The sequence below is a fragment of the Notamacropus eugenii genome, chromosome 3 (assembly GCF_028372415.1).
Source record: "Notamacropus eugenii isolate mMacEug1 chromosome 3, mMacEug1.pri_v2, whole genome shotgun sequence".
In the NCBI taxonomy this organism is placed as follows: Eukaryota; Metazoa; Chordata; class Mammalia; order Diprotodontia; family Macropodidae; genus Notamacropus; species Notamacropus eugenii.
This window is the reverse complement of record NC_092874.1, coordinates 428,503,954-428,517,155: the sequence shown is the minus strand read 5'-3', so window position 1 is coordinate 428,517,155 and position 13,202 is coordinate 428,503,954.

The window sequence follows — 13,202 nt, the reverse complement described above, 5'->3', positions numbered from 1 at the left end:
CTTGATTGTATTATTTTTTAGCTCACATTTCTTAGTCTTGTCCATAAGAATATTTTGAGAGACCTTTTCAAATTCTTCTTAAAATCCATGTACACAAATATCTTTCACATTTTCTTGGTTGCTTAGTCTAATAGCCCTTTTTTAAAAGGTGAAATTTAGCTTGTTTTGTTTTTTCTACAGCAGACTACATATTTATAAAGGATACAACTAACTGCGAAGTACAGACAAGAGATAGTTATATATAATATTTATGAATTAATATTTATCGCGGATAAATGTAGCACTATCCTTGGATTAAAAAAATCAACTGCATAAGTATATAATAGAGGAGGCATATATGAAACCCATATGTGTATATATATGTATACACACATATATATGCATGTCTGTACATATGTGTGTGTATGTATACACACACACACACAAACACACACCCCTACATACCCTTCTCCCAATGAACCCTCACTTGTAACAAAGATGAACGATTATGCAAAGTCAATCACAAAGCTGCCAGATCTGGTAGGATATGCACCATTCTGTAGCCATGGTCTCTCAGCTCTTTACAGAACAGTACCTGTTCCCTTGGACTAGTATTGGTCATTACAATTAATAAGAATTTGATTGCCTTTCAATATTGATTTCATTTACATCGTTGTCATCATTGTAGATATGGTTCCCTTGGTTTTACTTTATTCTATATTGGTTATACAAGACTTCATATTTGTCTTCTCTTATTGTATGTAATATAATTATTCAGTTATAATTATATAACAGTTTTTTCAGCCTTTTCCCAATCAATGATTATTAATTTTATTTCTAGTTTTGTTTTTTTTTTTTACTCCTACAAAAGTGCTACTGTGAATATTTTGGTAAATATAAGGTCTTTCTGTCTTTTTCCTTCTTGGCACATCCACTCTGGAGTAGGAGCATGGGGATCAAAGGGGTATGAACAGTTTAGATACTTTTTTTTTTTAATAATTAGACATTGTTTTCCAAACTAGTTGGATTAATTCATGTCAACAGAGCATTAATTCATATTACTAAAGCCCAGGTCTGACTGTGTCATTCCCTTGGTCAAGAACCTGCAGTGACTCCTTATTGTTAATAGGATAATGTACAAACTCTTTCATTTATATTCCATCCAGACTAGCCTACTTGCTATTCCCCACACACAGCATTCCATCTCTTCCCTTTATACTTTTGTACATACTTTTTCCCATGCCTGGAATGCACCCCCTCTCCCCCATCCACCTCTTAGAATCTCTACCTTCCTTCAAGGACCAGATCAAATGCTACTTCCTACATAGGATCTTTCCTGATCCTTCCTTGTCATTAGTGATTCCCCCCCAAATTAATTTGTATTTACTTTGCATATATTTTGCATATATATTTACATGCCTGTTTCCACTCAATAGAATATAAGCCTCCTGAGGATAGAAACCATTTCATTTTTGTTTTTGTATCCTCAGTGCCTAATGATAGGTACTTTATAAAAATTTGCCAAATTGAATAAATTGGCTGATATAATCCATTTCTAAGTAACCCATGCAGTTATGTAAGTAATTACTACTTTTTCTTTCTTAGTTCCCATAAACTATGTCTTTAATAACAATTCTGGGAATATTCAAAGTAGTCATCATCAAAATTATTTTGTATTGGTTTTTAAAAGGAGTAAATGAGTGAGAAATGTTAAAGAAGAATGAAAAGCAATCAAACTCAATAGCCAGCATTTGATAAACCTGAGAACATAAGTTACATGAGTCAAAACACTTTATTTGATAAGAAATTTCTGGGGAAAACTAGAAAGCAGCTTGGCAGAAATTAAGTTTAAACTAGTATCTGACACCTTGGAGTATGCTCAGAATGGATACATGACTTGAATATAAAAAATCATTCCATAAAAAAATATAGAAGAGAACAATATCAGATTCCTAGTTTTAACCAAATAAGAGATAGAGGAGATCACAAAAAAATAAATAATTTTGATGACATGAAATTAAAAGGCTTTTGACGAGCAAAATCAGTGCAGCTAGAATAAGAAGGAAAACTTGATTGGGAAAATGTTTTTGTATCAAAAATCTCTGCCAGGTATCTGATAGCTAACATATATAGAAAACTGACACAAATGTATAAAACCAAGAACCATTCTCCAATGGTTAATGACCCAAAGATATGAATAAACACTTCTCAAAGAATTTGCAAACTGCAATCAATTAAAGGTTGCTGTAGGTCACTAATAATAAGAGAAATGCAAATTAAAACAACTAAGGTTTCACCTTACAACCAACAAATTGTCAAAGATTACAGAAGATGATAATAGTCAATGTTGGAATTGGTGTGAAAAGACAGACACTCTAATACTCTACAAGGAACTATTAATTGGTCCAACAACAACAAACCCTGCATTTTACGTAATTATGATGACCGAGAAGTTTGGCTGTAGAGAACAGTTGAGAAAATCCACCCACTTCCCCTGCAGAAGTGAAGCACTATGTGAAATATTGTACATGTTGTTAGGCACAGCTGATGTGTTGTTTTGTGTAACTGCTTTTCTTCTATTTCTTTAAAAATCTTTATTACAAGGCATACAGATCATAGGAGGGATATATTAAGAAAAGAATGTGATATAAAAACAAAATATCAATATTAATCAGTAAAATTCATCTGGAAATGATGGGTTGAAAACAGATTGTGAAGGGCATTAAAGGCAAGAGGAGTTTGTGTTTTACCTTATAGGGAATAGGGAGCCACAGAAACTTTTTAAGTAGAAACATGTTGAGACTTGTATTTTAGGAACATTCATTTGGCAACTATGTAGAATGTGGTTTGGAAGGGAGAGGCTGGAAGCAGGAAAACCAGTGAGGCTGTTTAAAAAGTCTATGGGGTAAGTGATGTGAGCCTGAATTGGGTGGTGGTTGTGTGAGTGGAGAGACGAATGGGAGCTATAATATAGAAGGAGCACTCATAAGACTAATGGGATATTGGTGGTGAAAGAGAGTGAAAAGTTGAGGATAATTTCAAGTTTGCAAACCTGAATGGCTGAAATAAAGGTAAAGCCCTTGGCAGAATTAGGCAAGTTAGGACAAAAGACAGATTTAAGGAGAAATATAATGAGTTCTCTTTTGGATATGTTGAGTTTGAGATGGCTACTGGACATTCCTATGGAGACAGCTAGCAAACAGTCAATATAATATACACATAACTATTTGGAATTCAATTGCATAGAGATAATTACTGAATACAAGGGAACTGATGAGGTCATCTAAAAAGAGAAAGAGGAGAAGACCCAGGGTGGAGTTGTGATGGGCATTGAAGGAAAGAGGAGAGAGCAGTGTCATGGAAACCAAAGGATAAGATAATATTCAGGAGGAGAAGAGTGTCAAAAAGCTGCAGAAAGGAAAAGAGGGTTGAGAAAAGGACATTGGATTTAGCAGTTTAAAGATCATTGGTAAATTTGGAAAGAACAGTTTTAGTCAAATGATGGATTGGAAAGCCAGATTGCAAGGGGTTGAGGAGAGAGTGGAAGGTGAGAAAGGGATAAGAAAGATGACATTTTTTAGCAATTTGTCTGTGAAATGGAGAAAAAATATAGAACAGTATCTTGAGAAAATGGTAACTTCAAATGAAAGTTTTTTGATTTCTTTGTTTGTTTGTTTAAAGGATGGAGAACACCTGGGCATTTGTTGATCACAGAGAAGAAGCCAATAGAGGAGAGATTAATGCTTAGCAAGAAGGGGAGATGATTAAAGGGACAAGCCACCAGAAGATACAAGAAGATATGAGATCCAAGGATACAAATAGAATGATGGACCTTGGCCAAAAAAAAAAAAAAAGACCACTTTTTTTTCTCAGAGACTAAAGAAAAGGAGAGTATGTGACACAGGAATATTCCATCACATTCATATACCATAATTTATTCAATCACTCTCCAATTGATGCTACTTCCTTAGTTTCCAGTTCTCTGCCACAACAGAGTTGCAATGAATATTTTTGTGTTTATGTAGGTTCTTTACGTCTGCTACATTTGTAGCAAGTCTTCTGTTGTGGCTGAATAAATTATGGTATGCAAATGAAATGGAATGCTGTTATACTGTAAGAAATGACAAAAGGGATAGTTTCAAAGAAACCTAGTAAGAGCAGAATGAACTAATGCAGAGTTAAGTGGGGGAAAGAAACAAACAATTTAAACAATACTGCAAAAATAAAGAATGTTGAAAGATATAAGAATTCTGATCAATGCTGTGACTAGCCACTGTTCCAGAAGCCATGGTCAACATGAGAATTTGTTTTGACTGTCCATATTAACTGGAAGATTTTGGTTTTCTTTTTTTCTTTCCAATAGTGGGGAAGATGGGAAGGAGAGAAAATAAAGGCTTATTAATTGAAAAAAATTTAAATGTCACTCAACAAGCATTTACTCTGTGCTAGACTCGGGATATAAGTACAAACAGACAGAAAGTCAGTCTCTGCCTTTGAGAAGTTTGTATTCTAATAGGGAGCTAAAAAGAGTGGGAGAGAGAGGAAGATAGCCTTTTGAGAAAGGCCTTTGCAGATGAGTCAGCAGTGCCCCTTGGAGAAGAATGAAGGCATGGCTCATCTGGGTTTCCTCTGGTCAATCAGCAGGCACAGCCTCAGGAGCAGACGTTACTTCACATTTGAAAAATGGTCCAGGGGTGGAATGAACTTCTAGGGTGAAGAGGTTTCTATAGCATGGTAGAGAAAGAAAATCTGATGGAGATGAACGAGCAGTACAGCCTGGGAAGTGAGGGAATGGATGCGGAAGGAAGTAAGCAGAACTAGGAAAACAATTTCTACAATGACTACAATATTGTAAAGGAAAACAACTATGAAAGACTTAATATTCATGATCAATCCAGTGACCAGCTGTGACTCCAAAACATTTGTGATCAATCATGCTTCTCACCTCTTGGAAGAGCTATTGCACTAGAGGTGCAGAATGAGACATTTTCAGAATTCAGTATGTGAATTGGTTTTCTATGGCTATACTTATTTGTTGAAAGGGAAGACTTTTATTTTGGAGTGGGTAGTGAGGAGTAATGAGAGTAATATTAAAAGGGGGGAAGAAAAGTATTGACCATTTTTTTTTAAATCCTAAAAACACATGAACAAGCAGGGTGATTTTGGAACTACAATGCTAAATATGAAACATACAAAAATAATAAGAGAAATTTCCTTTAAAAAAGAAGAGATTGACAGGAAAGAAAATGGAGGCATAAAGTGTAGCTATTTTTTTTTAACAGAGTTTGTCTGAAAAAGGGAAGAAAGATATAGGATGATCCCTGAAAGGGATGATGAGATCTAGTGAGGATTTTTTTTTTTTTAGCATTGTGAGAGATTTGTTCTTGTTTAGGTAGCTACACTTTGGTCTTATTCTCACAGAGTAAGATTGGCTATTATCTCCCTTCTCTGGGTCATATGTTTGAGGGACTAGGGAAGTTTTTCACCAATGTTATCACCTCTGGACCCCATTCCAGTTTGCATCTCTCATTGTTATCCACCAGTAATTGATTCTGTTTAACCAATTAACATCAGTTAGCTTTTCAAAGGGATATTTACTTTGAGGATATAGAAAGAACAGAAATACATTTCCCCTTCATATATAGGGGCATACTCTTCCCTATACCACCCTAGCTCCTAGGGAAGGTGGGCTCAAAGGGCTTTCTCTATAGCATTTTCCCCATCAAATTCACTTCCAAATTTGGCATAATCATTGAATGAATCCTCATCTCAATTTCCTTTGTTCTGGGTCTTTCAAGTTGTTCCCTAGAATCTCATTGCTAGGTTGGCTGGCCACAGAACAGTTGAGACACCGGCTCATGGACCTCCAGTGAGTTACCTTTTAAGCTTTCAAAACTTATAAAGTCATAGTTGTCTCCAATACTTCACCTAAACTAATAAAAAAAAATACAAAAAGACAAAGAACAGAGGTCAATATTCATATACCACATGTTAACTTTGGATGGTGAAAGCCAAGATCTCTCCCTTTTCTGAGACTTATGGCATTTTCTCCCTCCAAATGCAGCCAGGGAAGAAAAAAAAGCAAGAATTGCTTTGTCTTTAGTGTCTTGGAATGTCCTCCAGTTCCAGCTCCATAGCCAAAAACGGCTCCTCTCCACCATATAATTAACAGATTGTCATCTTTTATAGAATGTCTGTACATACACCAAAGTCCACATCAGTATTGTATCAGCCAAGCAAGCTATACAGTCTCATAAGGTCTACTCATTATATTTGTATGCTGAAAGGAAGGGAAGAAATAGAAGATTGGACGTGGAAGATGATAGTGGTGGCAATCTTTGGAGAAGACAGGAGGGAGTAGGATCAGGTGAGTATGTGGATGGATTGGTCTTGATGAAGAAAGGGGCATCCTTTACATCAGAAATTGGAGCAAATGAGATGGTGAAGGATGATTTCAAGATGTTGTTAGATGATCAGAGAAAAGGAGAAGAGACAAATGGTCTTGCTTTTCTAGCTAACATATGAAAGGTGGTACTTATCTGAACAAACAGGTTAAGGGAGTATGGAAAGAGAGTTGAGAAGACAAAAGGTTTGGAACAGCTGCTGTGGTGAGTGGGATGAAGAACTAGGTTGGGGGCAGAATTCAAAAGGCACTAACCAGCCAAAGTAAGTCTTACTCACTCACATGCCCCCTCCTCCCCACCTCAGTTTCATTTGAAGAAAAGAGATTGCCTTGCTACATTGAGAGCAAAGTTGAGATTGCTGTTATCTTGTTGTTTTTCAGTCACGTCTGACTCTTCATGACCCCATTTGGGGTTTTCTTGGCAAAGATGCTGGAAGAGTTTGCCATTTCATTCCCCAGCTCATTTTATAGATGAGGAAACTGAGGCAAACAGGGTTAAGTGAGCCCAGGGTCACACAGCTAGTGTCTGAGGCCAGATTTGAATTCAGGAAGATGAGACTTCCGGACTCCTGGCATAGCACACAGCACACTGCACCACCTAGCTGCCCCACCCCACCCCAAGTTAAGATTAGATAATCTTAATTTGTAGTGTACTTATTAGCAGGATTACATGACCACCTCTAGTTCCATTCAGCAGCACTTGAATAGGAAAAGAGAAGGCAGTTACTGGAATTAATCCAATTATAACCTTCCTGGACCTCAGATTTTTCATCTACAAAATGAGGAGGTAAGACCAGATGGCCCTGAATATTCCTTCTGGGTCTATATCTGTGATCTTATCATCCATTGTTATTCTTAAAACCATAAAATATTCATGTTGGAAAGGATCTTGAAGAAGGTCAAGTTCAACATGCTTATTTTACAGTTATAGAAACTGAGTTAAGAAAATGAGTTGGCTAAGGACAGAGCTAACTGGTGGTAGAAAACCTGGCTCTTCTGATTTTTAGAGCTCTTTCCACTATTTCATGTTTTCTCACTTTTACATGTTTACATCCACAAAAGGACACTCCTCAATCCATTATCATTTTAGAAGGAGAGGGTCTCTTAATGATATGCCCATCTCTCTATCACCATACTTCCCTCTCTGTCTCTGTTTCTTATTTCTCACAATCTGTCTCAGTTTCATTGATACAGATTCCATTACAGGTAATCCCTTATGCTAACATTCTTGGGCTTTCTTGGTTTTGTATGCCTGAAAGGATCTCTCTTCCTAAAAATACTTTCCAAAGCTAGACAGTACAGCGGCTGAGCTGGATGCAATAATATCAGTTGAGTTTATTTAAAATGAGCACACCATTTATTAAATCCACAGCTCCATTTCCAATTTTACTTTTTTCTCAAAAGTTGGTTAATGGTCTCATAAAACTGGGCTCTGGTACTTTAACCTCTCAAATTTAGTTCTACCTTTTCCAGCTCACTCAAGGGAACTATTTTATCCACTGGTCCTGCCCCCCACAAACACACACACTTTGTTCATAATCATCCAATATTCTTTTCTGTCTCTTTTTTTTAAGAGATGCTGAGTGAGATTTATCGGACACTGCTAATAGGTTTTCAAGGGTTCAGATTTCTAATGTATAACATTGATGATGACTGATTATTAAAATCCTCATGGCTTTCATTTGTTGTTATTCCATCATTTCAAACATGCCTGACTCTTCGTGACTCCATTTGGGATTTTCTTGGCAAAGATAGTGGAGTGGTTTGCCATTCCATTCTCCAGCTCATTTTAACAGATGAGGAAACTGAGACAAACAGGGTTAAGTGACTTGCCCAGGGTTGCACAGCTGGTGAAGTGTCTGAGGCCGGATTTGAACTCAGGAGGATGAGTCTTCCTGACTTCAGGCCTGAAGCCCTATCTACTGCACAGTCTAGCTGCCCCATGGCTTTCACAGTGTTACTTACTTTTATATTAAAAAGAAACATGTCTTTCATAAACTATCATGGAGGAAGCTGCGGGAAATGTGTTAAAAAAGATGGTAGAACTGGTTTCTTTTTCTTAGAATCAAAGAATACCAGAATATCAGATCCAGAAGAGACCTTAGAATCATCTGAGACAGATGCAGGAATAAGCCCCAAATGGGGAAGTGATTCACTCAAGTTCACAGGAGTACTGAGTGACTAGGGAAAAAGATGTCTCTTGATTCCCACTCTGATTCACTTTCTACTACGCTATGCTGTCTTCTCCCTCTCTTTTAAAACACCTTCAAGAATTAGTATATAAGTAACATTTACAAACAAAAAGCCTTGTACACTACTTCCTTGTAGGTTTGACATATGGTGGTAATGTGCTAGAAACCTGCAAAACGTAAAAACCATAAAGTAGGCTTCATCGCTCCCTTCATTCATCAGGTTAAAATGAATGATGGCTACAAGATGCCGAAGCAAGAAAACCCACACAATCTGGGAGTGGGTATGAATTTTTTAGCTTCTAGAAAGATGTATTTTCATAGCACGCACATGATTTGAATTCTGAATTATGTGAATGCACAAGAGAAAAAACTCAAAGTTTTGTTCATATTCTTAAAAACCCAAGATTGGGCACTCTGATGTTATTACTGCAAGAAAATCAAAGAGACTCTCTCCCCAGCAGAGATGAGAATAGGATTGTTGTCTAAAGCCACAGAGAGGGTGGCTTCCCTTACAAAGGGAATGTCAAGTGTGGATTATAGGCCCCCTTTGATAATAATACCTCACACTCATAGAACACTATATGCAAAACACTTTCACCTTCATTATCTTTTTGAGCCTCCCAACATCCTTTTGAGCGAAGTGGCACAAGTGTTATTATTGTATTTTACCAACGAGGAAATAACTTGGAAACGTTAAGTGACTTGCCCTAGATCACAGACTAGTTTAGTATCTGAGCTAGAACTCAAGCCCACATCTCCTGATACTTCTGTTTACTACCCTTTATATCCTTCTGTTTTAACCTTATGCCATCCCCGTGAAGGGCTAGATTTGGCTGTTTTTAGTACTATTATAAATTGCATGTGGGGCAATGAGAGACAAGAGGCAAGGTGGACCAGGGGGATGGAGAATGTTAAGAATGTCATTCTGCCATGAGTTTGGGGATATTGAGGCACAGCTGAAGAAACCAGATTCTCCCATATCTCTTTTGCACCTAGTAGCTGCTCTGGATTGATACTTGTTCTATGCTTATACTTCATCAGAAGAGAAAATGAATGGGACTTGTGCAGGTTGGGTAATGTTCTCTCAGCTATGTCCTATGGTTTACATAGACTTCCATCACTCAGTCAGCAAGTATTCATTGTAGATCTGCTGTGGGCTATTTAGATAAACCAAACAATCACACAAGAATAAGTAACAAATAGTAGAAGACTGTGTATAAATAAATGCTACATTATGAGCTCCAGACAGTGCTGTAAGAGTTAGAAGAAGATCAGTGAAGGCTGGGGGAAATAGGGAGTGCTTCATGGAAAAAGATTTAACCTTTACTTTACTTTACTGTATAGTTAGCAACTGACATGGAAAGAAAATGCATGAAAAAACAATAAGTAGTGAGCATGAAATGTTCACAGATCTACAGTGGGACCAATGTAATGCAGGGCATGAGTCATATCAAAAAGTCAATGATTTGGAAAAAAATTGGACTGTAATATTGGTCTTATAGGTACCCTCTATTCAGAGGGTCTCTCCATTTTCTAAGTGACCCTAATTGGTTTCAAGGGGGAGGATCGCTTCCTGACTCTTCTATGAGTTGCTGTTGCTGTACCTATTTTGGTTACTATGAGAGTCCTTGACATTGTCAGAAATCCAATTGGGCATCTGCTTTTGCTGCTGAAACTCCTCTTTTCATTTCTAGCCACTTGATATAGTGGACAGATTGCAAGATTTGGACCTGGATTCAAGCCCTGGGTCTACCTGTTACCACCTGTATGACCTTGGAAAAGTCATTTAACTTCTCTGTGCCTTCGTTTATTTGTAAGATTAGGGGATTGGACTAGATGATGCCCAAGGCTGCTTCTAGCTCTAAATCCTAAAATCCTATAAATTTTCCAGTGGACGCAATAAACTGGTGTGGAACAAAGCCAGTCTAAGTTGCTGTGTGGGATGCTATTTTATATTTCTCTTCAATGTGAATGCAATGTGTAAAGATCACAATTCATCCATGTCTTCCAATCCTGGGTAATTCTTGTTGTTCCACCGATCCTTCAGTCTTCCCAATGCACTAGAAGTCTTCCTTCAGGACCTTTCATATTTCATATACAACACATTCTCTGAGGTGACTCAACTTACAATCCAAGTCAGGTTCTCAGCAGGGAATCGGTACAAAATATCCCCTCAAAAGTATATAACACAGTCTCCCACAAGGCCGTATAGATTCCAAGAGAAACTGGGCTCAACCTTAGACAGCACATGAATGAATGAGCATTTATTAAGCACTTACTACACACAAAGAACTGTGACAAGTGCTGGATATGCCAGTAGAAAAGATGAGGGCAGGTAGGAGGTACCATAGGGGCAGCTAAGGGGTGCAATGGATAGAGTATCAGCCCTAGAATCAGGAGGACCTGAGTTCAAATCCTACCTCAGTCACTACCTGTGTGACCCTGGGCAAGTCACTTATCCTCGATTGCCCCCCAAAAAAGTAAGACAGTCCCTACTCCCAAGGATATAAAATTATAATATGAGAATATAATATGTATGTAGAAGGTTTCAGCTGACTGTCAAATGAAAAGGTTCCATAACCTTGAGTTGTAACAGCAAAACAAATGGCAATGCACTATGTTTCATAACATTTCTACTGATAAAATCATATCAATTTCTGATGCTGAACTATTAACGTGCCAATTACTTTGATGGGAAGAACTTTCTTTTTCCAGATCTTTGGTTAACAGTGACTGCAGTACCTATAGCCACAATTGCAATGACATATTTTCACAGGGATTGCTACACAGGAAGTTGGGTGCAAAGGCTAGGCTGGAGATAGGACCAGTGATGTGGGGGTCAGGTGTGGGGAGAAGATGAGGTACTGCCCCTCCAAGGGCTCTTGGGTTTACCTATCAGTGGGAGATGATGAACAATTGGTATTGGTAGTAATGACTAAGGTGACCTGTACAATGATTTCTCCCCTCAATTATGACTGTAGGGCTGAAGCTAGAAGTAGGATGAGTGATTTTGAGGATACCACTATTCCCAAAAATCTTGGGTCCAAAATCTTGTGCTACCTCCACTGCAGGAAATGGTGGTGCAAAGGGTGGCAGTGGTAATTTGACTCACCTGACAAAGGCCACCTCCTGTCTCCCTCAGAGTGTCTTGTTATTTAGTTACACTGATTTGCCATCCCCATAGGAAGTTATTATATCAGTTATAATACCCTCAAACACAACTGCCTACAAGGAGATACAAACCCGTGAAAGTAAGATGACTTATCTAATATCATACAGCTAGTAAGCAGCTGAGCTGGGGTGTGATCCCAGGTCCTTTGAATCTAATCTGGTACTTTATTCAGTGTATCACATTGACAACCATTTGGTTTTTCCTCTATGGATTGTCACACATCTGATGTCTTCTTAGTATACATTGATCTCATTTAGGAGGTCCTGTTGTCTTTCAGGGTTCAATTCAATTAGCACAATATTATCCACAAACATTGTTATTCAAAAATAATATTTTGAGAGTTCCTCTCTATAAGGAATTCTTCTTCCACTTGAATTTTCACAGAATAACCTCCACAGCATGAGTGAACATCGTTGGTCAGTATATGTCTCAGTTTTATTACTCACTCAATATTGATATCCAGACACTGAAAAAAATTATCTTAATGGTCATACATTGCAAAGAATTTTGCATAATCTTAACATATGCATAGAAGCCTCTTCCAAGAGATCCATATTTATTTGGTGGAGGTTAACCTAATTATCCACAATGGACTCCTTTTTAAAAGAACCTTTAAGATTACATTTTGCTCATAAAAGTAAAATGTTTTAATGGCAAACAGTGAACAATAAATACAATGGAATATTGTAACCTGCTGGGGATGGAAGCTCAATTCCATGTGGACAGTCTCGGGTGGGTAAAGGTGGGAACTTCTAAATCTTAGAGTTCTCACGAGGCCCCCCAGGAAACGACTGGGAATCGAGGTGAACCGAGCTATCTCGTGTATTTCCGCCTCTTCCCGTGAGAAATGTGATGGGAGAGAGCTCTCCCCGCCCTCGAGATTGTCCTGGATCTGGGCACACTATTGTTATCTAACAGCACGGTATTCAGATGCAAACTATGCGGCTGGAGAGCTTAAGTAGGATCAGGAAAGCCTGAAAGCTCTCTTGGGCGGAGGGGCCACGTGTGTGGACAGAAGGCTCCGCATTTCCTCTTTCTTCTCTCCCCTCCCCCTCTCTCCCTACTTATACTTCTACTTCCAATCTCTTATTGTAAGATCTTTGCCTCCTTGGGAGATCTTTCTCTCTCCCTCCTAAGGAAGAATTCCCCTGCACTTGTAACTAGACCCTGAAATAAAGCTCAACCCTTGTTCGACTCTGGAACGTCCTTTCTCTCATATGAGCATCTGGTTTGGCCAGCCAAAGACGTCCGATAGAGGTAAGGTAAGACTCGGGTAGCCCTCAGGCCTCTAGGCCTGGCAGTAACCTCTGAACTTTTCTGTCAATTTGTGACTTGAGTGGTTTTTGTAGAAAATTTCTGTGAAAACTGGTCTGTTTCCCTTCATATTTTCTTTTTTAACTTTTTTAAAAATTAATTAATTTATTTGACATTCATTTTCACAAAATTTTGGGTTACA